General features: G+C 43.4%; 1 protein-coding gene across 11 annotated transcripts in view; it reads right to left on the bottom strand.

Moving 5' to 3' along the window:
- ZMIZ1 (zinc finger MIZ-type containing 1) overlaps positions 1-27584 on the bottom strand; it is a 375238-nt gene that overhangs the window by 278911 nt on the left and 68743 nt on the right. For all 11 annotated transcript variants that reach the window (XM_081191309.1, XM_081191308.1, XM_081191313.1 and 8 more), the window contains exon 2: positions 19158-19275. The gene's annotated coding sequence lies outside the window, so the exon portion shown is untranslated. The remainder of the gene's footprint in view (positions 1-19157; positions 19276-27584) is intronic.

The raw sequence follows: 27584 nt of genomic DNA on the forward strand, positions 1-27584 counted from the left end.
ACCAGAGCATACCTTCAAGTGATGTGAAATTGGTTACTGGGCCAATTTTGAGTTGTGATAGGAGTATGTAAACTTTCAAGTTAGCACAGAGTTCTGTCTCAAAAAGAATGAAAAATGCTATGTAGCATAAAACATGCACATTCCAAACGAAATGGATTGGCTCTTCAATGGCTGGCCCTTTAACTCTTCTAAGGATAGCCACATTAGTCTGCTGAGGCAAGAACTACCAAGTCTTGTTGCACTTCAAAGATTTACAGATTTCTCGTGTTCGATTTATTCCCTGCTTGGATTGGAGTCCACTTTGCCTGATGCATGAAGTAGTTCCCTTAGTTGGCTGACAGAGAAAAACAGTTTGTAAAATAGTAGGATCCAAAGACCATGAAATGCAAGAGGTATAAAAGTTCAATTGTTTGTATTTTCTTTATTAAAAAAACAAACATTTTAGATGAAGCTGGCTCTGGTCTATGGAAGCTTATGCCATAATGAATGTATTGATCCTTATAACAAGACATTGTAATGGCGTATTTGTAACACTAAAAATTTTGATTGTAGGTTTGTGTGGGTTTTATATTTTTAAACTGTTATATGTGGCCTCAGCAGAAACACAACATATTTATTGTATTACGTTAATATGAGGATATCACCTTATCCATTTTTGATCTTCTCCTTTCTGGGATCAATATGCTACTACATTCCACACAGTTCATGCTTAGGAGCATGAATGCTCTCTTAAGCATATATACAAATGCAACATCTGCACACAGAATAAATGATGCAAATAAATGTATATATAGTTAGCTACTTTGAAAACTATATGTTAAAATAAGTTATGAAGATATCTGAGGAAATAAAAAGGTTTTGGCAAGAGCTGCAGCATCAGAAAGCAAGAAAGGAGAGGGAAGGCTACAGAGCTTACCTTTCAGTGAACAGTAAGGACAAAAGGGAGTATTAGTCATGAGATAAGCATGACCACTAGAATCCCCAGGTAGCCTCCTTCTGGCCTTAAGCTAAACTAGTTTGGCCCTCACCTTGCATGGATAAACATACCTTTGTTATCCCTGTCAACGCTGTCTTTAATATTGTACAAAAAACATTTTTTGTGATGTGTTTTGAAAACCAACCCTTGAAAAATAGAAGACATTAAAAGACAAGGAAAGCTTGGACCAATTTAAAAGCTAAATAAAAATGATGTGTTGGCTTTTCTAAACTTGTACTGAAACCAAGCATTTAATCAATATTATGGATTACCCATTGGCCTCAACTCGTAGTATTTCTGCAATCGTGTTTAATGCCTATTATCACGCTCTTTATCAGGACATTGATCTGCTAGCTTTCAAAAATGTTCTACCATATTCCAGATTATTTTTTGGCATGAGTGTGTGTGTGTGTGTGCATGCCACCTCCTCCCATTGCAGCATCCAGACTTGGTCGAGAGAAGAACGGTGACAGCCATCACCACTGGCAAGCAAAACAAAGCTTATGGCAAGAGCCATTATTCCTGGGTTATTATTATGGAAGGAAGAATGCATACGAAAGCTAATCCATCTCACACAATGGCAAAGGTTTGCATTAAACTCTTTCAAAGCACTGTTAGATAAAGAGACTTCACCCTGAAAAATCTGAAACACATATGCAAGGCTTTCTTAACTATACATTCATTTCCTCCCTCTCTAAAAACAGATATTTCTGAAAATAACCAAGAACCCATCCAGGTACTATTTTGATCCAAGGATTCTACCAAGAGCGAGATTGTGAAATTCTAACCTTCAATAAGCAGGAAATTATGAGAAGCGCTCAAAAACTATTTAGTGAGTGAGATCTCTGCTTCATATGAGTTCTCCTGCTTCATATGATACATTCTACTCATGCAGGAAGCAGAGCAAGGTGGGAGAGGCAAGTATGAGGCTGTTCCCAACTGTTCCCAACCTCCCAACAGAATCTCAGAGGCAAATCTGTGACTGAAGAAGCCCAAAGAGTCCACCTACAGATTAAAGAGTAACAGTTCTATGCCAGCATGAGCTTTTCAGGAAGGACCCTATGTTATCAGATGCATAACGGGTTAAGCTAAGGTCTTCTAGTGCCAAAGAGAGATTAGATTCAGTGGTAGGAAAATATCTCAAAGCTGGGGAACCACAACTGTGTAGACCGTATCCTGAACCTCACTTCTGAGGCATTCTCAGGTGGTTGCTTCCTGATGTTCTAATAATTCAAGGAGTTCTTAAATATGGCCTCCACATCAATGTTATCAATTCCTACTAAATTTAAATCATGGCACATAGCTAAACATTTAGCCATTGTTCCACTCAAAGAGAAGAGATGACAAACTCTTGGGTAGGCAAATGAGGTACCCATTTCTTGGAATCTGTAAGCACTCCACCACTGTGAGGGTCTTTGTGGCTAGTTGGTGCCAACTTCATTATGGAAGACACAAATGAGTATTCATTGCAGCCAACATGCAACACTCACAGCTTAGGGATTGAACATACTCTGCATTCAGAAGGTCCTAGAACTGCTTCAGTCTTCGGCATTTCCAGTTCAACAGAACCTGAGCTATTGGGATCCTGGAGAGCAGCTGTCAGTTATACTGAGCTGCTAAGGGTGAAACTTAGCATTAGGCAGTTTCACATGTCATACAGATACCAAGCCAACTATAAAATGCCCCACTGTCTGCCATAGTGGTTTAGGCCTGTGAGGAACTGGCAGAAGCCCTTGTTTTTCCAAATGTTTTCTTGTGTCCTGTGGCTGCTGGCATTCAGAAACATGTACACTGCTTTCAGGTAATATACAGACAGTCCTTGTTTCTTAAGTGTAAGATCTTAAAGACATGAGGGAAATAGGCATGAGGAAGCTGACTTTCGAAAGTGTAAATGAAGAGTATTAGGAACTGTACTGAGGGTTAGCAGCATGCCCTTCCGTTCATTGAAGGCTTTCAGACACAGTTCATTCACACATGGATTTTCATCATTAAGTGAACACCTGCATGTATGAAGAGGTCAGGAATCTTTTTCTATGGGGTCAGTTCACACATTCTACTACTGGACATCAAATGTACAGTAATCAAGTGGTGAAAAACCATGGGATGCATGTGTGAGTGCAAACGTGGGGAGCACCGGCAGAATGAAAGATAAGCATCAGTATCTTTATGACAGCAGTAGCTCCTAAAACCCTGAGCTGCTTGAGGACTTGTGCTTTCTTTGCTCCTGGGAATTTAATACTTTAAATAGCTACAGGCAGCTTGGCATTTGGAGGCGGGGGTAAGAAAAAGGGGACCCCACTCATTGCCACAACTTGCACCTTAGTGCCAAATCATGATTGGATATATTTCTACAGTTCACAGACATGCATTAACTTTATCCCTACAGGGCTTTAAAGGACCTTTCATACCAAGGGATTCTTATGAGCAAATTAATAGTTAAGAGTCATGCATTTAAAAGCCTTGTTTTAAATCAAGTCATAAGTAAATTTTAAATGTCTCTATTCCAGACTGGCATTAAAGCATGACAATTCAGTAATAACTCAGTAATTATTTCAGAGTTCCACAAAGAATATAATTTGGCTCTCATAAGAGGGTACAAGCTCCAATTGGCTGGACTGTATGGTGTACTCCCCACCCCAAAGCCGCCCAATTATTTCCCTAGCAAACCATTAATATCAGAGAATGCTGAGGGAATTACCACAGCCCTCAGAGACTCTGCATTCTGCCCAGTTTAATGCTGCAACTGATGTTCAGAGGGATCACATGAAGGGGACTGGTTCATTTTAAAGGCTTGGGGGAGTTAATGACCTTCTGCAATAAGGACTCACTCAATGCTCCATGGTGGACTTCTCCACTGTCAAATGTTGCCTGAGTATACAATGCAATACCACACTGCCCACAGTCCAAGGAATAAAAAAAGGAGAAGCTTAGACATTACTGTGTTCACATACAATAATCAGGCCACCAGGACTTGCTCCCCCTGAAGCCAAATGCAGCCCATCACCATGGAATGTGGCCCACCAGCAGCTCTCAAAATCTCCTGCTTTTGATGGCTGCAAGGGACTGCTCACCAAGCACCAGGCTAGCCATCCTTGTGATTTCAGCTTGCTGGGTTCTAAGTTGTGCAGGAGTCCTGTGGAGTAGCTTTAGAAACTCAGATTGTTCCTTAAACAAAGGTTACAGTTGCCAAAACGGAATGTCTAATTTGGGGGCAAGATGGCTCTAAAGTCTTATTTTTCAAATGATGGACTGACAGTGATTGATTCTCAGGTTAAACAACTAACTAGTTCTGATGAGCTAGGTTAAGAACATTGAGAACTTAAAGAAGGAACGTCCCTTGATCCAGGGACAGTCCACATATATACTGGCCTATTCAGACCTCTTTTTCTTAATGGTGACTGCTCCTGCTCAGGCTGCACAGAAAAGGCCATTTGGTTCCAAAAATAACAGATAGAATTCTACAGGATGGGGCATCAGAGTATGAAAACAGCTCAGATCCAATGATCCCGAGGGTGGAGAAGTCATGTGCCATCCTGGCACCCAAACATCTTCACTTGGTCACAAGTGGCTGAAAGACAGTGCCTGGCTAATTTTGAACACTGCCGTGCAGATGTCATAGAAAAAATGGCCCAATCCACAGGAAGCATGGGAAGAGTGTGTCAGAGCTTGATGAGCCCAGGTGGGTTGTAGGTGGTGAAGGTGGGCTCTCTGACAGAGATGTCAGAACCTGAGGGAGGCCACAAAAAAGGGGTCTGTTTCAAATGCTTACGTTTTAGAAATATACAATTTAGTTTTGTAATGTGTAGCCACTAAACTCATTTTTTAAAAATTGTAACATGTGAAGCAGCCTGGCCGCTTTTGAGTGTTTCGTCATACAAAGAGCAGTAGGTTTGCTTGTGGAGCTGGGCTATCCTAATAGCATTACAAACTGCCCTTGCCAGTAGGATCAAGTTGAGGCTGCACCAAGGGCCCAAAAGGTTTTAATAAATGGTAGGAAACATTTCAGGGAAACACAATACAGCTAAAATGCAGGGCATATTTTCCTCTCTGCTACTATACAGTAGTTTCAAGAGAATTTTGCCTTATGCCAGGGTGTGAGTGACACACACAAAAATAACAAAACTATCATTTACATCTCCAGATGCAGAGATAAATCTGGAATGCATTCTGGGTAATGTAGGCCAACTTCCACAGCATTACCTAGCAATGTAGAAAAAAAATTGCAGCCAGACAAGGAAAAACAAAGAAGCCATGGCGCCTTTCCAGTACCCAGCCATCAGTCCTTGTAAGGCAGAGTGTGGATAATGCAAAACAAAAGTCATTATATTTCTAGAGCTAGAGAGCTGGTCTACTTTGATTACTATGGGCTGGTTTGCATGTCACAGTAAGTAAAAGATAAAACATGGCTTACTGGGAATGAGCAGAATGATGATGCACACCACTTAAAATCACTCCCGCTTCACTCCAGCCTACCTGGAGGTGGGAGAAGCAAACCACAATGCACTGCCAAGCCAGAGGGTAAGTTTGCATGGCTACATCATTTGGGCCTACACGTGTTGGACCCAGTCCACCACCTAGCATGCGGTTGAAGCAAAAGAGATATATTACCTCCCAGCTTGGCCCCCACAGCTGGCTAATTGTTTGAGAAGCTTAGGGACTGATTGATAAAGAGCCATACTCCATTCTCCTCCAGATGGACAAGGGGGATCATGCCCTACACACAGAGGCACATAAGACATGGTTACGTTGTCTTTAAGAACCATTCACACACAAGAGAAAGAATATCTGCATATACGCAGGGCTATCTGAAGAGGTGTGCAGTCTGAAAACAAAGCCTGCCAAAAGCTTCCTCTCCCCTTTCCACACAAATGGCACACCTCCCTGAGCAAGACACATGTTGCTTCCAAAAGACACCATCACTTCTTTGCAGTGCCGACGGCAAACTGCTGGTCCACTCCAAGCCGCAAGTGCCTCAGACGAATGTAGCCTGCATTTTGCTTACTGCTAATAATGCTGCTTCACTTCATTAAAAGCTGCTTATAATTTTATGCACTCTTGTTTGATTAATTAACCTCTGGTTAAAATGAATGAGCTCTTGATTTAGGGATGCTACTAATGTGACGCTGGTGAGCCATGGATCACACACTGGTGAGCCATGGATCACACGCTTCCAATCATCCCTTTTTATTACCAATGTGGTGTTCAAGCTTCCTCCATCCAGCTTCCCCCTCTTTCTTCTCAAACCAAGCGACGACGGCATGCAAATGCTATTAGGGTGATGAGGGGGAAGATGCCATAATCCACAGCTGACCTAAAAATGTACAAGCCCTTTGCAGTCAAGAGTCTGTGCCATCAATGCATTAACACAGATCACAAGCACAATGTGGGAGAGGCAGGGGGGAGGCAGAGAGAAGAAAGGGACCCAATGTGTGCAGAGCTGAATGATTTGCATGTCTGAACTCCGAAGCCTGGGATTTGTTTTCAAAATAGGAAAAGCAACAGAAGTGAAAAGGAGGCATATTTCTATAAAACGAGAATATCCATTATATGTGCTGTCCATAAAAACAGAGGCCCCCATTTTGCTTACATTAGGGATCAGCAATTGGGGCCCCTTGAGTCCCAGCACTCTATGCCCCATTTGCCAGACCAGTTGCAAAGGAGTGGTATGGGAGGGATGGCTGTGACAATGGGACTTTCAGGCAGTCTATTTTGGGAAATGTTGGGAGGGGGAGTGCTATGCTTGACTTCCTCAAAGTGACCTTGCTGGTGGAGGGAAGGGAACTAGTTGTTAAGGGGGAGCCTACAGCCTACTTTTCTGGCTATGCTACTCTCCAACCTGCAGAGGAAGATTGGGGTGACAAAAACAAGCATAAAGTGTGAGTAAATGGTGACTCCCAAGCAGGGACGCGGACTTAGAAAAAATATTGGGGGGGCCCGGGAAAGCTCATGAATAATAAATAAGCTCATGAATATGCAAATAAAGTGGCTCCGGCCCTAAATAGGGCAAGCCACGCCCCCCAGCCAGCCGATTGGCTGGCTGGGAGGTGTGGCCAGTCGGGATTCCCCTGTTCTCGCGGGATTTCCGGCAGTGCCTCCGATTAGGGCGCGCGGCTGGCTGGCTGGCGAAGGAGCAGGTGAGGAGGAGGCGGGGGCGGCGGCGGCGCTCTGCTGAAAGGGCGCCCGCCCGAGATTATTGGGGGGGCTGAGCCCCCCCAAAAATTTTTTTGAGGGGGCTCGAGCCCCCTCAAGCCCCATGGAGTCGGCGCCTATGCTCCCAAGTTGTAAGTGAGCATGTGCTACCTCACATGGTAGAACATGTTCACGGTTTACATGCCATGGGTGTTAAGTCTGGGTGCCTTTCTAGAACATCTGTAAGCACCTTAATTCCTTCTCTGGAAAAGGTAAAATTAAAAAATCTGGAACTTTAAACTGTTGATACATACAATATAGGGCAATTATGTTTTTGGTGAGCGCTAAAGAAACATCCTCAGCTTTTTGATCAGTGTAGCAGGCTGGGGAAACTTAAAACAAAATATAATGGTGATGGTGTGCAGGGCAAGGGGTACTCAGGCAATGATCTATGGAGTGATAATGCAGGTGTCAAGAAGAACATAAAGGTGGCAAGTTCATTTAGGCAGAGTTTCCATACTGCAATGTTACATCAATTTAAGCACACCCTCCAATATTATACAAAGAAAACAGTGTAAAAAAATTAAGAGAGATACAACTGATAACTTCAATTGAAGAAAGTCTGCATATTTTACTACCGCAGACAGTTGTGTGACAAATCCATAGCAGCAAAGCTTAATGATTGCTTGCTTTTCCTACTTTTATATGAGAGGCATATGGTCCAGCCTACTAGCCGAAAAGTAAGGAATTCAAATATTTCCATGTCAGTCAAATTCATGGAGGAATTAATGTTCATATCATTTTAAGCTATGGAATATCTTTTCATTGCTGAATATAGTGACTCATCAGAATCTGATCCTAAGCATGAATGAAAATCTATCTTCCAAATTCTCTCCAAGAATGTAATTTCCCAACCTTCTAGCACACATCCAGTCTCCTCCACAAATCATGGGTACAGTTGCACCAATTATCACTATCAATTCTAAAGTGCCCATAATAAATAGATAGGTGTTGTACATTTGAAAAACAAAACTCAAAGTAATTGATTTCTGTTTAGCATACTGACAATGCTTATGTTTTCCTTAAGTATTTTGCCAGTTACAGGCTAAGGGTACTTGTAATACATACTCTATTAAAGCCAAGAGGTGATTTGACTTGAACTCCTATCTAAACAGTGTACATATGGGTGTGTGATATATATATCTATATAGACAGCATATGACTGCTTTTTTCATAGAATCATAGAATCATAGAGTTGGAAGAGACCACAAGGGCCATCGAGTCCAACCCCCTGCCAAGCAGGAAACACCATCAGAGCACTCCTGACATATGGTTGTCAAGCCTCTGCTTAAAGACCTCCAAAGTAGGAGACTCCACCACACTCCTTGGCAGCAAATTCCACTGTCGAACAGCTCTTACTTACCCCAGCAGTGGTCAGCATTGCAGCTTCCCAACATGACACAAGGGAGAACTTTGTTGCTGGGACCCCTCATAGACAAAGAAAGGAAGGGGGAATTCTATGCTTCAAGGTATTGTGGCTTCAAAAGTCTCCTATATCTCTTTTCCCCGACACTACAATGTGCAAAAAGTGTGGCCAACATGCTGAATGGGTAATGCACACAGGTGAGCTATCCCTGACATGAGTGAAACAATCAAACAGCTGGGATATGTGTTTCCCACAATAGAGACAAAGGGTGGGGATGCACTCTCACTGGTATGTAAACTGTGGCTGAATGCCAGGCATCCTGTCCCAACCACTGCTTCGACTTGCCATACTCTTACATGTACCTTCGCTTGCAGAAGAACAGCTTGGCCTCAGATCTGCGTGTCAAAAGAGGTCATGCAGGTGTTGTGCTTTGCTTTCAGTTGCTGAGTTCATGCTGCCTGTGCCATGGCAGTTTCTGTTATGCAGGGCACTGTGGCTTTGCTGTGCCTAGTGGGATATGTGTTACGTGTGAAATGGGACTGGGATAAATCCTATCACTGTGAGTGTATTGGCTCCTACATTAGCTGCCTCATACAGGGCCAACATCGTCATGCCAGCCCATGACTGGGGGGCACCAGGAATGTTGCCATGGAGGCAGCAGTTGTTTCAGCCTGCTGCTGTTCCAGCAGTGTTGCCACAGGGTGTGGCCTTTGTTGTTTGAGTCTGTGCTTTTTGTAGCAGCAGTTTTCTCTCGGCTTTTGCGGTGAGCATGTGTAGGATGATGACTAAGTTACGCCAGTGTTGCATCAGTGTAAGGACAACAGTGTTGTTTTGGCATGGCTGCAGACTTAACAAACACTTTCTAAGGTAATATGCTCTACAATGGGACTTTCTGATGAGACACGCATGGTACTGCACTTTAAAGTCTTTATAGTGCAGTATCACGCTTGTCTCAGAAGACTTTATATAGTGCAGTACCATGGGAATATTCCCAAGCAGATGCAACCTTATCCTGTTCCTCTAGAGACAGCCTATGCCAGCTTCTCCCAAACAGCAAGTTAGGAAATTTTAAGGCCACAACAAGTGTTAGCAGTGGCCCCTTCTTAACTGTGGTTACAGGATACATTGGTATCAACATTAGCTCCTGGGATAACCAGGAGTCCCATTGAACTAGGATTCAAAACTAGTATTAAACCATGCCTTTGAATCCTACTTAAATGGAAGCCCAATCTGGTCTTAGCCTTGGCAAATATAAATACTGATGTGTCCTTTACCTGTGTTTGCGAGGGAAGGAGAGGAAAAAGAAGGAGCTCATACTCCTGCGGCTCTTTCCCAACCTCATAGCTGCAGTTAAAAGGAAACTAGCATTGGCTCTGCACCAGCACATCTATGAATCCAGAAAAAAACATCAGAAGCTCTCTCTGTCGGTTGCATTTGTATCCCACCCCTCTTTCCTAGCAGTTTATCCCAACATACCGCAGGTTATAAATATATTTCACACATACATTTTTTCTGATCATTGTTTCCCCATTTGTTGTTGTTTCACTGTACATCTTTGGAGTTTTTAATGTGATGTACACACAGAGATACTTACATGAAAGGTGGTATATATTTCTAGTGAAGAGATAATGCTTGAGATATACGGGTAAATGCTTTTGAATGTTCAAGAAACTTTGCATACAGTATTGAGTTGTAATCCTTCCAATAACATTGTAAGGTAGGTAAAGTTTGTTACTGCCATATTTCAGACAGGAAGTGGAGACGGGAGGCGACTGTCTTCCATGGCAGAGGAATATGTGAACTTCGCTATCCAGTCTTTTTTCTTAGACCAGAGGTGGCCAATCTGTGGTCATTTAGATCAGGCTTCCTCAAACTCAGCCCTCCAGATGTTTTTGGGCTACAACTCCCATGATCCCTAGCTAGCAGGACCAGTGGTCAGGGGTGATGGGAATTGTAGTCTCAAACCATCTGGAGGGCCGAGTTTGAGGAAGCCTGATCTAGATGTTGGACTCCATCAGTCCCAGCCAGCATGACCAGAGTTCAAGGATGATGGATGGCAACATCTGGATGGCAACAGGTTAGCGATACCCCTGCCTGAAACAGTATCCTACACCAGGTTTTAACCCATGTTATGCTAGCAACCCTGTGAAATACAACAGGTTGAGAGACAGGAGCTTACCCAAAGCAACTCACTGAACTTCTTTAACCAGTGCTGGCTTTATGACATTGTCATGCCTAAAGCAGAGGTGTTTAAAAAAAAAACTTTTTTTACTCTGCATATCCCAGGAGTACCCACTGCTGTAGCATGGCTGACCTGGTGCCTGGATAGGAGACCACTGAAAATCCTATATGAACTGTCCTCATGCTCTCTGAAAGTAAATAATAAAGTGAGGGGGGGGGGTTGGAATCCTAAAACAGGCCTCCTACATTCTTTTATTTTTTTGATGTTGGAAAATTGGAGGTTACTCACCAAGAAACTATGACCACTTCTTTCATGGCAGTGCTTTTATACAAGGAAATGGCTATAAACTCTGTATCACAAATGAAAAACCACACAGTAGAATTTAGGAAACTATGGGGCTCAAGCCAGGCGACTGAAATGGTGAACAAAACTCAGTTGCTGCCTTTGAATTCAGCACTGCTGGCATCTTGTTACAAAATGACATATCATGTCAGCAGCAGGATTAAGAAATTATTTCTCTCTTTCTCCATTCCCATGCTATAGGAGTTGTTGTGTCACACATTGATGAGGGTAACTGGGGACAGATGATGGACATACACATTATTCCCTTCCTGTGATCCCTCTCCTATAAAGAACAAAGCAGGCAACTTAAGTACACAAACTTCTCCAGCTCATATGTAGACCACAGATGGAGTGATGTTTTTCACCCTGCAGATTCCATCAGAACTGCATATTTATCTTGTACTGGCAAGAAAGAATAATCAAGACAGACCTCTATAAGTGATAAAGGAAAAGAAACTTTCCTATTTAATCTCAACAGTTTTGTTTTCCCTAGTCATAGATTCAGGGTAGACACTGCCTGTAGTGCTGTGATCTATATCTATATCACACACACCACAGGACACCTTTACAGATCTACACTTCTAATTCATTAACAAAAAATCATATGATACATTGCAATTGCAAAAGCTACAAACATTATCTTAGTAATCAATAGACTTGTAAGCAAAGTGCTGCAAATTATGGCTGGCTTTGGGAGCTGACCAAGGCCTGTGTTCACCACTCACGCTGCCTCCACTATTCAAGTGGGGGCAGATCACATCATACTGAGCTTTGGAGGCATTCCAACATGGCCAGGGCCCAGTACAGCCACAAGTGCAAGTCTCTCCCTACTTTACTCTCCAGCTGAAAGGGGAATGGGTTCACCCCCTATTATACTGACCCCAGAGGTATTCAGAAAGGAGTGAAATGGCTTGCTGAGGCTCAGTGCAACCTCAGTAAAACAGACCCCTCTGTGTCTGGAGGGAAGCCATGGTATAGATTAGCAACTAATAGTTTGTCTCTCCGGAACGAACCAGGAGCTATGAACAAAGAAGAAACCTTGGCTTCCTGCTCATGATATGTATGTCTTGAATGAGACAAAACACAAGATTGGGTTAGAGCATAATTCTAACCACAGCTTAGCCTTGGATAAAATAGCTGCAGCAGGAGGGGGAAAGGGTGCAGTGGTCACAACCTTCATTTTGGGAGCCTACACATTCGCTAGTTCTTGCTAAGGTATGATTTAGCATAGTATTGTGTGTGAACTGGGTCAACAGCTGCTTTTATCCAAGGCCACCTGGTACATTTGCATCCAAGTAAGGTTTTGACCAGGGACTTCCCAGCTCAGAACTCATCTTCTTGTTAACCACAGTTACACTTATACCTGCTAGTACAGGGGTCAAGCAAACTTATTGCGCCTTGGGCTGGTGTCTCCAGTGCTGATCTGGTGGGCCGGAGGGCGGGGGAGCGCGTGCCTATACGCGTGTGCACACGCTATTTCCGGCCACTTCCGGGTCGGAGGAGCACTGGAAATAGCTTGTGCGCATGCGCAAGGGCCTCCTCCGACCCAGATATGCACCAGAAATAACGCTTGTGCATGCGCACATAATGCTTGCGCATGTGCACAAGCTATTTCCAGTGCTCCTCTGACCCAGAAGAGGACAGCCACGGAGCGCAGTGCCGGTAAAAGCGGGCAGCGGCAGTTACCGTGGGCCGGATAAACGAATCCCTCCGGCCTTATCCGGCCCGCGGGCCTTAGTTTGGGGACTCCTGTGTTAGTAGGTACAAGACAATGGCAGTCTAGTGATCTGTGGATCACTCTCAATAGAAAATGCCACCAGCTTTAGCTAGAGTGTTTTTGAGTCAAATCTGGAGACTCCGGCTTAGATGAAACCTTTTAGGAATTTAAAAGGGAAGCAAAAAAAAAGAGAAAATCAAGAAGACTAGTGAAATATTTGGCTTGTGGGGATGGTGCCATACATCCCTAATTTTAAAGATGAGCAGCAAAGGAAAAATACATAGCACATGCTTAGCAATGGAAAGCAACGAAATAACTAGGTCACGGCAAGGGACTGAAATTTGCCAAGGATCTTAGCAAAGCTTATATGGTACTTCCCATATGCAGCAAGGCTAATCTTATAGTGATGCTTGTGGAATTTCTATCAGGCTTGAATTCTGAATTTTACAAGTTTTTACAAGTTTCACTTTGTAGAGAAAACACTATGCAAATGCTAGCTGTCTATACATAATGGTGACCTTAAACCGCACACCCAACTCACGCAAAAATATTTGTTCTTATCGGCAAATGATCACTCAGAAGACAGCCCTACATTGCTGCAATTGCCCTCAGAAATGGTTTGTGCTTGCCCAATTAGGAATTTCAACTTCAAACTTATCTCAAAGGTTTGGTTTAAAATAAAATCCAAACACTAAGTAAATATCCTGCTGAAAGGTTGCTCTAAGCTTTCGGAACGCTGCACTTGATTTATGTAACAGCACAGAAAAACACAAACAAAGCAGGCTTACCACACCAAAAGATAAGTTATTAGAGACACTGCTTAACATACCAGAGTGTCACACACCTAAAATATGTTAGCTAGAAGCAGTATCACCTTTCAGTTTGGAGATTGCAGAGATATAAACGAAAGGTTAAGAAGAAGAAAATACTTCATTTGTGTTTTTTTAAAAAGTGAAAAATAGTGATTTTTTTAAAATTCTGAACAAAGTACTTATGATGGTAAAAATGGTAAATGTCCCTCCTAATAGAGTACGGATACATTTGAGTCCCCTGCATATGCCATCTGTTTCCCAGATCAGCCTGTGACAGGGCCTGGCACCCTTGTCGTCATCAAGGGCCATATTTTTTCAGGGGGTAATCTGTCAGTTGGTAGAGTGCTACATACAAGCACTGGGCAGGATCAGCCCTTTTCACGCTCTGCCACTTCTCCCTTCATCTCTGCCACCTCTCTCACCCACAGCCACCATTTTTCAGATTACACTGAGGGAAGATGTGGCCGTAGGGCTGCTGCTTGCTCCCATGTGCGCTATGGAAGCCCAGCAGCTCAGCCAAATGTCTCAAGAGGTTTCTGCTGCCTGCTCCTTCAGATTCTCTCTCCCCCCCCCCCGCCCCGCCACAATACTATGCTGACATACAGCTCTGCTTCTACATAACATCTGGGTCAGGAGAGGCTGTGCATGATGTGGACCACAGTCTGTAAACAGTGGTGAAATGGATGAGGGCCGGGGAACCCTGGGGAAATGGAGGCATTGTGGATTGGTGGATCCTGTGTCTGGGAGACTGGCCAGTCCATGTTCTAGATGGTCAGTTTGGGCATCCCCCTTGAGCCATCTTTGTCGCTGGAGGCTCAGGTAGACTTGGTGACTAGAAGTGCTTTTTTGGTATGCCATCTATGGCCACTCTTGAACAAGGATAGCCTGGCCATGGTGATTCCTGCATCAGTAGCCTCAAGGCTTTATTGCAATGTGCTGGGGCGGGGAGGCTAACCTTAGGCCTATGTCCAGCTGATGCAAAACATTGTGGCTAGATATGAACAGTCTATTGCAGGCATAGGCAAACTCTGGCCCTCCAGATGTTTTGGGACTACAATTCCCATCATCCCTAGCTAACAGGACCAGTGGTCAGGGATGATGGGAATTGTAGTCCCAAACATCTGGAGGGCCGGAGTTTGCCTATGCCTGGTCTATTGCCAGCACACAACATTAGTGCCCAAAAGCTTGCATAGGCTGCCCCTATGCTACCAGGCCAGGCTCATGGTTCTTGCATTTATTTAGAAGGCCCTTAACAACTTGGATCCAGGGTATCTCACAGGCCACCTTACTTATATCCCTGCTCAATCAATCAGTAGGGAATTGTTTTATTTATAAAGCTGGCCTGAAAATGCACCCGCCTTTTAGGATATATTTCTCCCTCTATACACACTTTCCAATAATCTATTGAACTCTGTATGTGCAATACATGAATTCTTTCCCCTAATACATGATTTCCAACACACACTTTTTGATTGGAGAACTGCACTGCAAAATTTGGAAAAGTGCAAATTTTGAAAGATCTCAGGTTGTATATTGTTTTGTGAACTGCTAATTCCTCTCTGCATCCCTAGCCACTTTGGCTACATATGAATCCTCACTTGAACAATGAACTTGCTAGTTGTATATAGGATTTCAAATAAGTGGTATTGTCAGAATGCCAGAGAACTGGAGGGACCCTGGTTAGAAAAACTAGTAAACCAGGCACCAGAAGCTCAAAAACGTGGATAGTCTCACCTGAATGATTTTGCGGCAGCTTCAAAGGACCCAAGAACTAGAAATGAACTCTCCTGGTGATGCTAGATTTTTGCAAGAGCTGCCACCCAGGTACGCAGATCAGCCCAGACATGCACACTCACTCATCTAGTTACCAATTCCAGACACAGCTCCAGTCTGAATGAATTTCAGTCTTACAAATTTGCTCCTTCAGATCAGCATTTTTCCTCCCTTTCCTCCCAAACCTTTTCAGTTCCTTCCAGTCTCTGTGGTTCATGGACTACCTGACTAAAGCAGAAGGTACCTTGCATTTTTAGTCAAGATTTTGGGGATCAGTTGGGTGGTAGGTGCTTTTTTGTTTTTGTTTTAAGAGTGTGAGAAAGGGAGGGACATGTTTCCCTTCTCTCTCTCTCTCTCTCTCTCTCTCTCTCTCTCTCTCTCTCTGCAGATTAAGTCTCCTGCAAATTTGGCACACATTCTTGCATAAGGAAGTAAGAGACAAAGCAACAGACAGGTAATTACATGGCATGAGCTTCAGGGAAATCCAGTTGGCTCTGGAAGAAGCCTTCAATTGGCCAGCTGGTTCCCAAATGCTTCTCAAAGAAGGGCTAGTCCTATAAAGCCTGATGCTCTGTTCTAGTACACAAATGACCAGCTATAAGAGGCTGAATAATATTTTTCCTCATCTCCCATCTTCTTCACTGTGAACCAAGCAGGAAAGACTTTTCCATATTCACCTACTTCTATTGACACCCAAAGTTTGTTGGGGTGGTAATAATATTTATTCTATATGGTACACACACACACACACACACACACACACACACACACACACATCCTACTGAAAGTGCACAATTACGAATTACTTCCCTTATTACCAGAAGCGTTGCTCTTCCCAATATTGCAAACGGTTAAAAGGAATGCTTCTTAATGCTTGGAAAGGGATTATGGACAGGATTTTCAGAAGGACCCTTGTGGAAAACCAAGTGTCAAATCCAGGATTCCCCTCTGGTACCCTTGAGAACATCCCTCTCAAAAAACAAAAAAACACCTGCCCAGTATAATCAGGCATAAAATACACTTACACATCTTGCCTACAAAAAGGGAACCCTGAAACGCCATACACTTGTAGACAGAAGCACATCTGCAGCTAAAAGTCTGCAAAGGCTTCAGAGGGGCAAAGTGGAGAAGGACGGCAATGATAAATGGGTGGGTTAGCTATGGAAATTAAGTTAAATAGCCAACAAAAATAATTATTAGCTCACTTTACATGCATTCACAATTCTTGTCAGCGGCTAGTAGAGGAAACAGTCTGTGACAAATGCCGAGCTGGGGGTTAACTGTGTTTTCATGGGTATGGCTGGTGGGAATGCTTGAGAGTGTGCATTGTATGTAAGGGAATGTGAAGGATGTGTTTGGGATATGTTACACTGGGACAGAAGTAGGTTGTAGCTGCTGCTCAGTTATTTTGTCTAGTTGCTAATGATACTTTATACCTGGATTTCTTTTTTGTATTTTTGTATTTAACTTATACGTGTAAAGTTGTTCTTTTGTTTCAGATAATATTTGCCTTACTGTTAATTATTCTGCTTTTTTTTTTAACTGAATTTTGTTTGTAATGTTTTATTTTGCCGATTGCTTTTTGCATTTTAACTTCTATAAATTGTGGTGGTTGGCATCCCTCAGTCTTGAGAAACTGTTTCACTGAGAATCTGTGAAGATGTAAGTATCAGCAGAAGATCCCACTACTAGGCAGGTTGCTCATAATTCAAAGTTTGATTTGCTGACCTTGCAAAGTATTAAAGGGAAAATAAGTTGCCCCGTCACATGTCTAAAGGAGAACACGACTTTTTCTTTACAAATCCTGAAGCAAATATTTTTTAAGGAATTTGCCACCAATGAGAAAATGACTTGTATAAAAAGAGAAATTCTGAATAAATGTAAAGGTATTTAGTGGGCCTTCCTTGACCTTCAAATATATGTGAAGGGGGATATAATTTTATGAGAAAAAGTTTGATGAGTTTATTCTGGACCAAATATTTTGGAAGGCAGTGTTATTTTGTTATATGATTCTGTTTATAATCAATAAAAATGAACTGTATATTTGGATGTTATATGTTTTGAAGTGAGTTGGTATAAGACTATTCACTATAATATTGTATTAGTTTTGTTGTTGTATGGCTGCTGATGTGTTGTGAGTCACTTTTGGAAGATTTGCATGGAAAAGTAGCATGCAAACTGAAGTAATAACTACCACTACTCACCACCCTGCTTAAGATATGGGGAGCAGGCTTTGGTAAGAGGCAGCCTGTTCCACTAAGTGCCTCTCTTCCACTTAAGATTTACATCAGCATCTCAGCTAACCATGAAAAATGTTCACCAGAGTCCCCCTTAGCTAGGATTGGAAGCTAGTTAAGGGCATCTAGTTAGAACCAGCGCTGGAGAGAAGAGGAGAGCAGGAACCACATGATTCTGAATGATCTCCCAACATTATGTCTATACTAGCCCTCGAAAGGAATGCTGTCCATGCAAGGAATACAAACTGGAATGTGTGTACAAAATGTATCAAGAGCACTGCCTCCTAATACCGTTTTTTTGCCCTATAAGACACACTTTTTCCCCTCCAAAAATGAAGGGGAAATGTGGGTGCGTCTTATGGGGCGAATGCAGGCTTTTGCTGAAGCCTGGAGAGCGAGGGGGGTCGGTACGCACCGACCCCTCTCGCTCTCCAGGCTTCAGGAAGCTATCCGCTAGCTGTGGGAGACCCAGCTCTCCCAGGGCTAGTGGAGAGCTTGCCTGCACCCAGAAGCTTGGGGCGCGCTGAGCTCCGCACGCCCCAAGCTTCGGGATTAGCGCAGCGCTCCGCTAGCCATGGGAGAGCCGCGCGGATCTCCCACGGCTAGCGGACTGCTTGCGCGCACCCAGAAGCTTGGGGCGCGCTGAGCTCCGCACGCCCCAAGTTTCTGGTGTAGCGCAGCGATCCGCTAGCCCTGGGAGAGCCCCGCGGCTCTCCCAGGGCTAGCGGACTGCTTGCCGGCACCCAGAAGCTTGGGGCGCGCTGACCTCAGCACGCCCCAAGCTTCTGTATTAGCGCAGCGGTCCGCTAGCCCTGGGAGAGCCCCGCGGCTCTCCCAGGGCTAGCGGACTGCTTGCCGGCACCCAGAAGCTTGGGGCCGCTGACCTCAGCACGCCCCAAGCTTCTGTATTAGCGCAGCGGTCCGCTAGCCCTGGGAGAGCCCCGCGGCTCTCCCAGGGCTAGCGGACTGCTTGCCGGCACCCAGAAGCTTGGGGCCGCTGACCTCAGCACGCCCCAAGCTTCTGGATTAGCGCAGCGGTCCACTAGCACTGGGAGAGCCGCGCGGCTCTCCCAGGGCTAGCGGACTGCTTGCGCGCACCCAGAAGCTTGGGGCGCGCTGACCTCAGCACGCCCCAAGCTTCGGGATTAGCGCAGCTGTCCGCTAGCCCTGGGAGAGGCGCCCGGCTCTCCCACGGCTAGCGGAGACCTTGCCGGCACCCAGAAGCTTGGGGCGTGCTGAGCTCCGCACGCCCCAAGCTTTGGGATTAGCGCAGCGCACCTGGGGGGGAAATAAAAAATTTTTTCCCTTTATTTCCCCCCAAAAAAACTAGGTGCATCTTATGGGCCGGTGCGTCTTATGGGGCGAAAAATACGGTACATAAAAAGTATTAAATATTGTAAAGGGAGGGAAAGCAATTAATGTAAGCTCAGAAGTGACGTATGAATAAAAAATTCTGCACAGACAAACTAATCTAGATCTCATCCATTGCTCTTCCCTGCCCCATGAGAAAACTTAACAGGAAGAAACTTAACAGGCAGAACACCTAAACGGGCAAATAATTACCTTTTAACTCTCTGAAGAGGTCACCATCAATTAGCTTACAGGAGCTCTTAACAAACAGGAAGAAAAGGTGGAAGGGAGCTGGAAGCGATGCCTGAATCCACAATGCACAAGGTTTTTCCTAATAGAAAATAAGGGAAAAAAGAAAGTAGTTAGCTATCCCTTTCCAGGTCTTTTGATGGAGCATATGATAACCACTAAAAATGGAAACAATGATAACACAACATAGGCTGGGACTCAATACTACAAAGATCCTATCTTATTACTGTATCGATAACACACATTTGAACGCATTTTAGATTGAACTATTTAAAGTTGTATGTATCTTCAAGACCTAATTTCAGTTAGCTAATTGTTGTAGAAGTACCTTAACTAATGTTTTGCCTCTGTTAGGCAGGCCAAGGTGTTTATATATATTTCACACACACACACACACACACAGAGAGAGAGAGAGAGAGAGAGAGAGAGAGAGAGAGAGAACCCTCAACACGTGCATTCAACTTGTGCACATTGAAGCTTTACGCAATAGATAGATAGATAGATAGAGCGGGTGGAAAGGGGTAGGGGTCCAGAAGGAAAAAGACTTTGGCAATCACACCTGCCATTGCACCCATTGTGTTTTGACTATATGCAATTCTGGCTTTAGGCACAACCCCCAGAATGTCATCCCTATGTGAGCTGAGGACTTACTTAGTGAGTTGAGGGATTACACATATATGCAAAGTGCTTTATGACCATTCTCTTAGTCATCCCTGCCAAAATCTTAAGGTGTAAGTGATTAATATTCTGATTTTACAGATGGGGAACTGACGCTGAGTAATGGTGGCTTCTTCCCTAAGGCCACCCAGGGAGAGCCTCACCAATATCTGACCAGTCCAAATGCAGCACCCCAATCAATGAACCAAATGGCAACTCAACTTTCCAAAACTGGCCAGTGTTGACATAATAAAAATGCAAGTAAAAGAGCCGAGACAGACAGTGTAATCAGTGATACATCCCTCTCAATTAAACTGTTATAACACTAAGATGCTTTAGGCGATATTATGATGAAGTCTCCCATGACCTTAGACAGAAAAAAATTACAGAGATGCCTAGGTGGCAGAGCCAGTTTATAATTGCTGTGCTAGTTAAATCTAAAGTGCCTCAACATTTGTAGGTTTTACAGCACAATCCTAACCTTGTCTACTTAGAAATGTGTCTCATGGAATTTGGTGGGGCTTACTCCCAGGTAAATAGGGCTAGATTGCAGTGTTCGTCTCCCATCTATCAGAGAACAAAAAGAGAGGAACGATACTACCTACTAAGCATCCTTACAGCACATCACAAATATTCTCATCACTTCACAAATATGGTTCCAGTAATCCTTAGAACCAGTGTCCACTACAGGCATTTGGGAATCTCTCAGTGGGCCTCCCTCAGAATGGGGCCTCCTTCTGCCACAGTCACTGCTGCCCATTCATTTGGTCTTTGTCCCTGGAACTAATCTGCACAACCATTCAGGGCAATGACCCCTCCCATATACAGACAATCATCATCTCCTTGGCTTAAACAGCTGTCTCCATCCCCTACTCAATTTTATCAGTTATGAGGATCAAGGATCAAGAATACAAGTGGTCACCCATACTCATCCAAGCACCTTGTCCACAACCTCAAGCTACACCGACTCTAACTCATCCAACAAAACTGGATCAAACGGTGCTCTGGATACCTTTCAAGGTTCATCAACAGAATCACCGTTGGGGCATATTTAAGCAACCTGAAATGCTTCACACACAAAAAACACAGTGGGCCGCTGTCAGTTCCACAGGTGCCTCTGGACCAGCATGTAAAAGGCTTGGCACCATCAGAGAAAACTCTGCTGTATGGCACAAGGAGGATGCAATGGAGTCAGCACAAAGTACCATATTTTTTGCTCTATAAGACTCACTTTTTCCCTCCTAAAAAGTAAGGGGAAATGTGTGTGCGTCTTAAGGAGCGAATGCAGGCTGCAGAGCTATCCCAAAAGCCAGAACAGCAACAGGGATCACTGCTTTCGCTGCGCAGCAATCCCTCTTGTTGTTCTGGCTTCTGAAATTCAGAATTTTTTTTTCTTGTTTTCTTCCTCCAAAAACTAGGTGCGTCTTATGGTCTGGTGCGTCTTATAGAGTGAAAAATGCGGTGGTTGTTCTTCCAGAGTTAAAACCATGCTCAAGGTGGCAAGAAATAAAATGCCAAAAAGTACCCAACCTAATAAAGCAATTTCCGCATCAATCATAATAAGATCTAAAACAAAGAAACACAAACTTAATATCGATAACAGCAACAACCCTCACCCACGGCAATACCCCAACCCCAGCCCAAGATTCTGTTCAGTGGCTTCAGCTTTTGCAGCTGGAGTCAGACAGACAGACCCCTGGTACATGGGGGGAGAAAGGTTGCTAGTCCATCACAACAGATAAGGTAGAAGGTTAGATTATTGCAATACGTTCTATGTAGGCCTGCCTCTGAAGACTGCTCTTTTCTGCAGTGGCTCCCCATCTGTGGAATGCTCTCCCCAGGGAAGTTTGCCTGGCGCCTTCATTATACACCTTTAGGCACCAGGCAAAAACATTCCTTTTTTACCAGGCCTTAGGGTGATCTGACTGTCATTCTATGCCATTTTAAAATGTGGCTCTTTTTTTGGGGGGTGTTGTTATTGGGTTGTTGTTTTTATTTTGATTCTATATATTGGGGGTTTTATGTCAATCTTTTCTGTGAACCGCTCTGTGACCTCAGGGTATAGGGTGGTAAAGGTAAAGGGACCCCTGACCATTAGGTCCAGTTGGGCCCGACTCTGGGGTTGCAGCACTCATCTCGCTTTATTGGCCGAGGGAGCCGGTGTACAGCTTCCAGGTCATGTGGCCAGCATGAATAAGCCGCTTCTGGCGAACCAGAGCAGCGCACAGAAACGCTGTTTACCTTGCCGCTGGAGAGGTACCTATTTATCTACTTGCACTTTGATGTGCTTTCGAACTGCTAGGTTGGCAGGAGCAGGGACTGAGCAACAGGAGCTCACCCCGTCATGGGGATTCGAACCGCCGACCTTCTGATCAACAAGTCCTAGGCTCTTTGAGAAGCACTGGGCTAGAAAATCCCAGAGAGATACAGTGGTACCTCGGTTTGCAAACAGTCCTGTTTATGAACTATTCGGTTTACGAACTCCACAAAACTAGAAATAGTGTTCCGGTTTGCAAACTTTACCTCGGTCTACAAACGAAAACCGAATGGTGGAAGGGCACTAGTGGTGGGAGGCCTCATTAGGGAAAGCGCGGCTCGGTTTAAGAATGGATTTGGTTTAAGAATGGACTTCAGGAAAGGATTAAGTTCGTAAACTGAGGTACCACTATATTTGCAAACCAATCAGAACTATCAGCCTCTGTGTCCCCCACCTCTATGGAGAAAAAAAAGCCTCTGAAAGCCTAAATCTCAATAGGAAGTGATCCAGCCATGACAAGGGATTATTAAACTAGGTTAAGTTTGTCATGCAGATATGCCTTGACAAAGTAGTCACCCTTTTCTATTTAGTGTTGAAAACCTGGGTCAGAATAAAGATGATTCTGTTAAACAACATCCACAATTTAGATCCAAGCAACATTAACTATAAATGGTAAAATCAAATGTGATGAGAATTAAAGGGCTGGCCACACACCATCATATATACATAAAATGACCTCCATTCTCCAAGTGTCAGTTACTTTACAGCCAAAATGCCATCACCCACCTATACATGAGACTGTGGTGTCTCTTGCGAAGTGAAGTCCAGGCATGTGCAATAGCAATATAATGCTTATTGGCTTGGGTGGGTGGGAATGACAAACAGGGAGAGGGTGATGGAATTCAGTGTTTGGGGCCATGCACACTGAATTACACTATGCTGAGACATTTTACATTGTGCCACGGTGCAAACTCCGTTCTCTGATGTGGTCTTTATGAAGCCAAAACAGTACCACCCACACCCAAAACCTTTAGGGGAGAAATCCTTCCCTCAATTGGAAACAGTCCAATGAGAACTGAGAATACTTAGTGAGCATGAAATGCTGACTGACTGTTGGAGGAGATGGAAAATAGAGGGCAGGGGAGAAGCAGAGAATAATGGAACGGACTGGCAGGAGTCCTGAACAGAACTGCATAATTTTGTTGAAGGTTCTGCTTGATGTACCCTACAAACCAACCCATTTTCCACCAACCTGCAAGACTATGGAAGTTCAGTTTGTTAAGCCACACACCTATATGCACGGACACCCAGCGTACCACAAGCAAGCAAACAAAAATTAGAGAACAGCGTGTAAAGCATGACAAGAGAACCCAAAGGTTCAATCTAATCAAATTTAAGCGATAATTGAAGAGAAGACAGCTGTGTTCACAATCCTCCTACAAAGATCCGCAACTGTAAATTTTTCTAATGGGTTTAGTCCAATCATTTTCCTAAGCCATACCATTAGCAAAAATGAGCCTGCAGCCAAGCCAGCATGAGCCAGGATTTCATTAGAGCTCATGCTGAGCAGGGTAATTTCTGGTCAGAGCTTGGACCCAGAGAACCAAAATTAAATCAGGTGCTTTTTGAATGTGGGTTTGGCAGCACTTAAGATTCCCTTATTCAGATTTATAGCCCACCATCACCCCTGTAGGCTCACAACAGCTCACAAAACATTTCAGCTTTTATATGTCACTAAAAATATACCAAATATGTGTATTCCACTAAAATCAACCCTTACACCTACACTGTAGCACTAAAAACCCTCCCCAAATAAACACACAGCTGAGAAGAAAAGCTGAAGCATAACCTCTTGCAATAATGAACTCCACAATCACTGAGGACACCATTCGAAGTATCCTCAGCTTCACACCAGATGCACTGACAAGCTCGGTGCTGTTACGAATTACGCTAAGGCAGGCAACCAATGTTACACGTCCCTGCCACCCCTCGCTCACTGCAAGAGACAAGCACTATGATGATTTCAGGTCAGTCATGGCCCTTCGAGGGGACTGCTGCTAAATCCAATTGCACTGAAGAGTGGTCACTTTTATATATATATAAAAAATTCTTCCTCACCAGCAATATCCAATGCAACATCCTATACAGTATATTAGGATATGGGTTCTGGGTCAGTTAAAAACAGCAACAGTGTCACTCTGCCTGGCCAGCTGCCCTCACTAAGCCTCTGAGAATCTGATTTCTACCTTTTCATTTACATTTTTTATAATATTATTTTAGTATGTTCAATTAAGTAAAACAGGTGCCCTCCGAATGGACAGACTACCCATGGAGAGGGGGAAGAGAGAGAAATGGTGTGTGTATCTGATAAATGGAGTAAAGAGATTGTGTATTCTTAAGAGTACAAAATGGTGTTCACATACACACACTGCAAAAACAAGGCTAGAAGAAATGTTTTAAATTTTGGTTTAGTTACCTGGCACTAATAATAATCCAAGAAAGACTGACAGAAGATGGGGGGGGCGCTTTTTTAAAAAGATAGACTGTGTTTTGGAAATATATCAAAAGAGTGAGAGGGGGGAGGAAAAAACAATGCAGGAGATTCATACAATAGAGTGAAGGGAAGCAGAAGAGAGCATTGTATAAATATACTATTAAGGAGATGTGGGAGAAATTTATATAGTACAGTACAACGAAGCATATGCAAATTTGTTCTCAAATCAAAAACAAGCTGGGAATGTAGAGACAGCAATAAGGAAAAATAAATTAAAAATGGCCCAATTCTGCTTTAAGACATCAGACATTAATAACAGTCCACAGCAGTGACATAAAAGGTGTATATAAAAAATAAAATTAATCTAGGAACGCCAGACTGCATATAAAACAGAAGACAAAATTGATCCTATGTTGCCATACAGGCAATAATGATAAATAAGCTTACAGTAACATTGTACAATAGTATAAACATTGAAGATAACTGCAGGAATTAAAGCTGCTTGTATCCAGAAAACAGAATTACAAAAAGGCGGGAAAATGCCAAAAGCAGAAAGAGGAGAGGCCGTCCAAGGTGTGTATGTGAGTGTACAGATTAGCAAACAGTAGATCTGAGGAAGAATTCTAAAAGAAATCAGTTATTAAGGAGAAGAAAAGAAAAAAGCTGAACAAAATGAACGTTCAGCAAAAGCAGGGAGATGTAGAAAACAGCTGTGTGACAAAATTTATTGAGAATAGCAGGACACACTGAGTGCTGTTGTGTGTCAAAAACAAAAACACAACCCTTCCGAGTGGCACACATATCAATTCTGCTATAGGCAGTATGATACACATGTGTCAATCTTACTCAGCCAAAACATTTCAATTCTGAGGGAAAGTGATGACAATTACATCTGCCCGAGCGCTGTTTCAATGGAAAGGTCGCAGTCCCTTTAGTACAGTACTCAAATTTGGAGGGGGGGGTCACAAAAGGAGCTTCCGAAAATGGCCATTTTCACTCACATCCTGACAAATTCACAACTGCACCATTATAGCTGATTAGGAGGTCTTGTGCAAAAAACCCACTTCCCCCAAAGTTCAGACCTTTTGCAATAAAGTGGCAGGAAAATGCACTGCGAATTGTGGGATAACCCTGGCTTGACACAAGATCCTCTAAGCTGGGAAACAAACCAAAATGAATGCACAGTCAACCAAACTGGTAAACATCTTCTTTCATAGCATGGACTAGATAATATTTACCAACATAAAGAACTCATTTATTTTGTATTCAGGAGCCAATTTTAATATTCCACCTAGAAATGGTGCTTTGGGGGGAGGGGGGGACACAGGTAACAGTGCCTTCGTTTGTAACAAACGTATATCCTGAAGATCTGTCTTTGTCAGCCAGAATGCAGTTATAAATGCTACATACATCAGAAGCAAGCACAAATAAATTCAAAAAAATAATAATATTTGCTATACAGCGTAGCCTTACTAATCCAGTAATAATCATATACGCTGAAACTTTACAGGCATGGGGAGAGGGAAATACTGCAGCTACAGTTTGTAAATGCACAAGGGTGGGGGGAGAAAATCCAGATATTTCACCAAGCTTTATTGTGAACCTAAATGAAGCCTACTATTAGTAGAAGTAAAAAAAGGAGGTTGTAACAAAGACACCAGAGCAATATATACAAAGCAGTGACACTTCCCCCCCACCCCGTGTCTCCACTAGCTCCATAATAAAAAGCAAGCATTGCATTATTTAACACTATTTTAAATAACTGTCAATATGTATTATATTTGCCTGTTTTGTGCCTCAGGTAGCACCCTGGGGAGATGCCTTTTATCACCGCATCATAAAGTTGCCCCACTAAAGCTGCCACCTTTCAGGTAAAACTCTTGCCTCTGATTCAGTGCTGAGCTTTTACTGTCAGAAGAACTTGGGTGGAACATTCCTTGCCAGGCTCCACCTCCATCTATAACATCTGTTATTTTGATGGTATTACAAACAATGTCTGCAACTTACAGAACAATAACCCTGGCAGAAAGAAAGCATCTTCCATCTATAACAGAGCAACATATTTTGCAGTGGTGTCTTTTTCGTTGCTCTGCTGTCGACTCCTTTCACGAGTGTCAGAATATCTGACATTTCCGTGGATCTCAATTCCTTACGTTGCAATTACGGCAGGTCTTCTTTAAACTCTGCCCATCACGAAAGATGAGGGGATTTACAATTACTTCAAAAGTCAGATGCACATCCTTAAGAGGTTTAAAGCAAACCATGTTTTCTAGCTGAGGCAACTTTGACCAAAGTCCATATTTTTTAATAAAGCAGACAACGGAGAAAGTTTGCTTTATTATTGCGATCTGCCGAAAACCACAGTTCCTTCCCATATGCATCCTTTTCAGAAGTAGCAGTTACGTTTCCCACACAGCTGTATTTCCTGCCACCATCAGCCCATAATGACTGCCAGCTGTTTCTCACAGAGCCAGTGGACAAACGTCTGACCACGCATAAACCAGCTTTGCAATCAGGTAGTCATTGGCTGCCAGGGAAATTAATTTCCTCTTACTATCATGAGCTGCTTGACATGATTGCAGGTATATTCTTGGTGGGGGAAAACTTCACAGTGTGATGCTGCCTTCTCAACTAACCTAAGGAGAGAGAGATCGAGAGATCCTGCTGCACCATGCAGTAATTATTCCACCTGCTTTCATCTCTCTGCTCACCATCCTCAAGGCAAGAGCTGCCACTGGATTTCATCTACAACAACATTTTGGGGATGGGGAGGGAAGAATGGCAATTTCCTGCCTGGGCAAAAACGTCCGAAGAATTTTGAGAAGAGCAAGATGAGGTTTGGAAATTATCAAATGCCAATTTAGGAGCACATTAATGGAGGTTTTCGATCAAGCTGTGTTGCGGGCATGCTTGTAAATAAATACCATCTGCCTCTCGCTAAAACTGGATGTCCACTTGGGAGTCCAGGGCAGGCCAAGCTGAT

This window comes from Podarcis bocagei (assembly GCF_964188305.1).
Source record: "Podarcis bocagei genome assembly, chromosome: 4".
Lineage (NCBI taxonomy): Eukaryota > Metazoa > Chordata > Lepidosauria > Squamata > Lacertidae > Podarcis > Podarcis bocagei.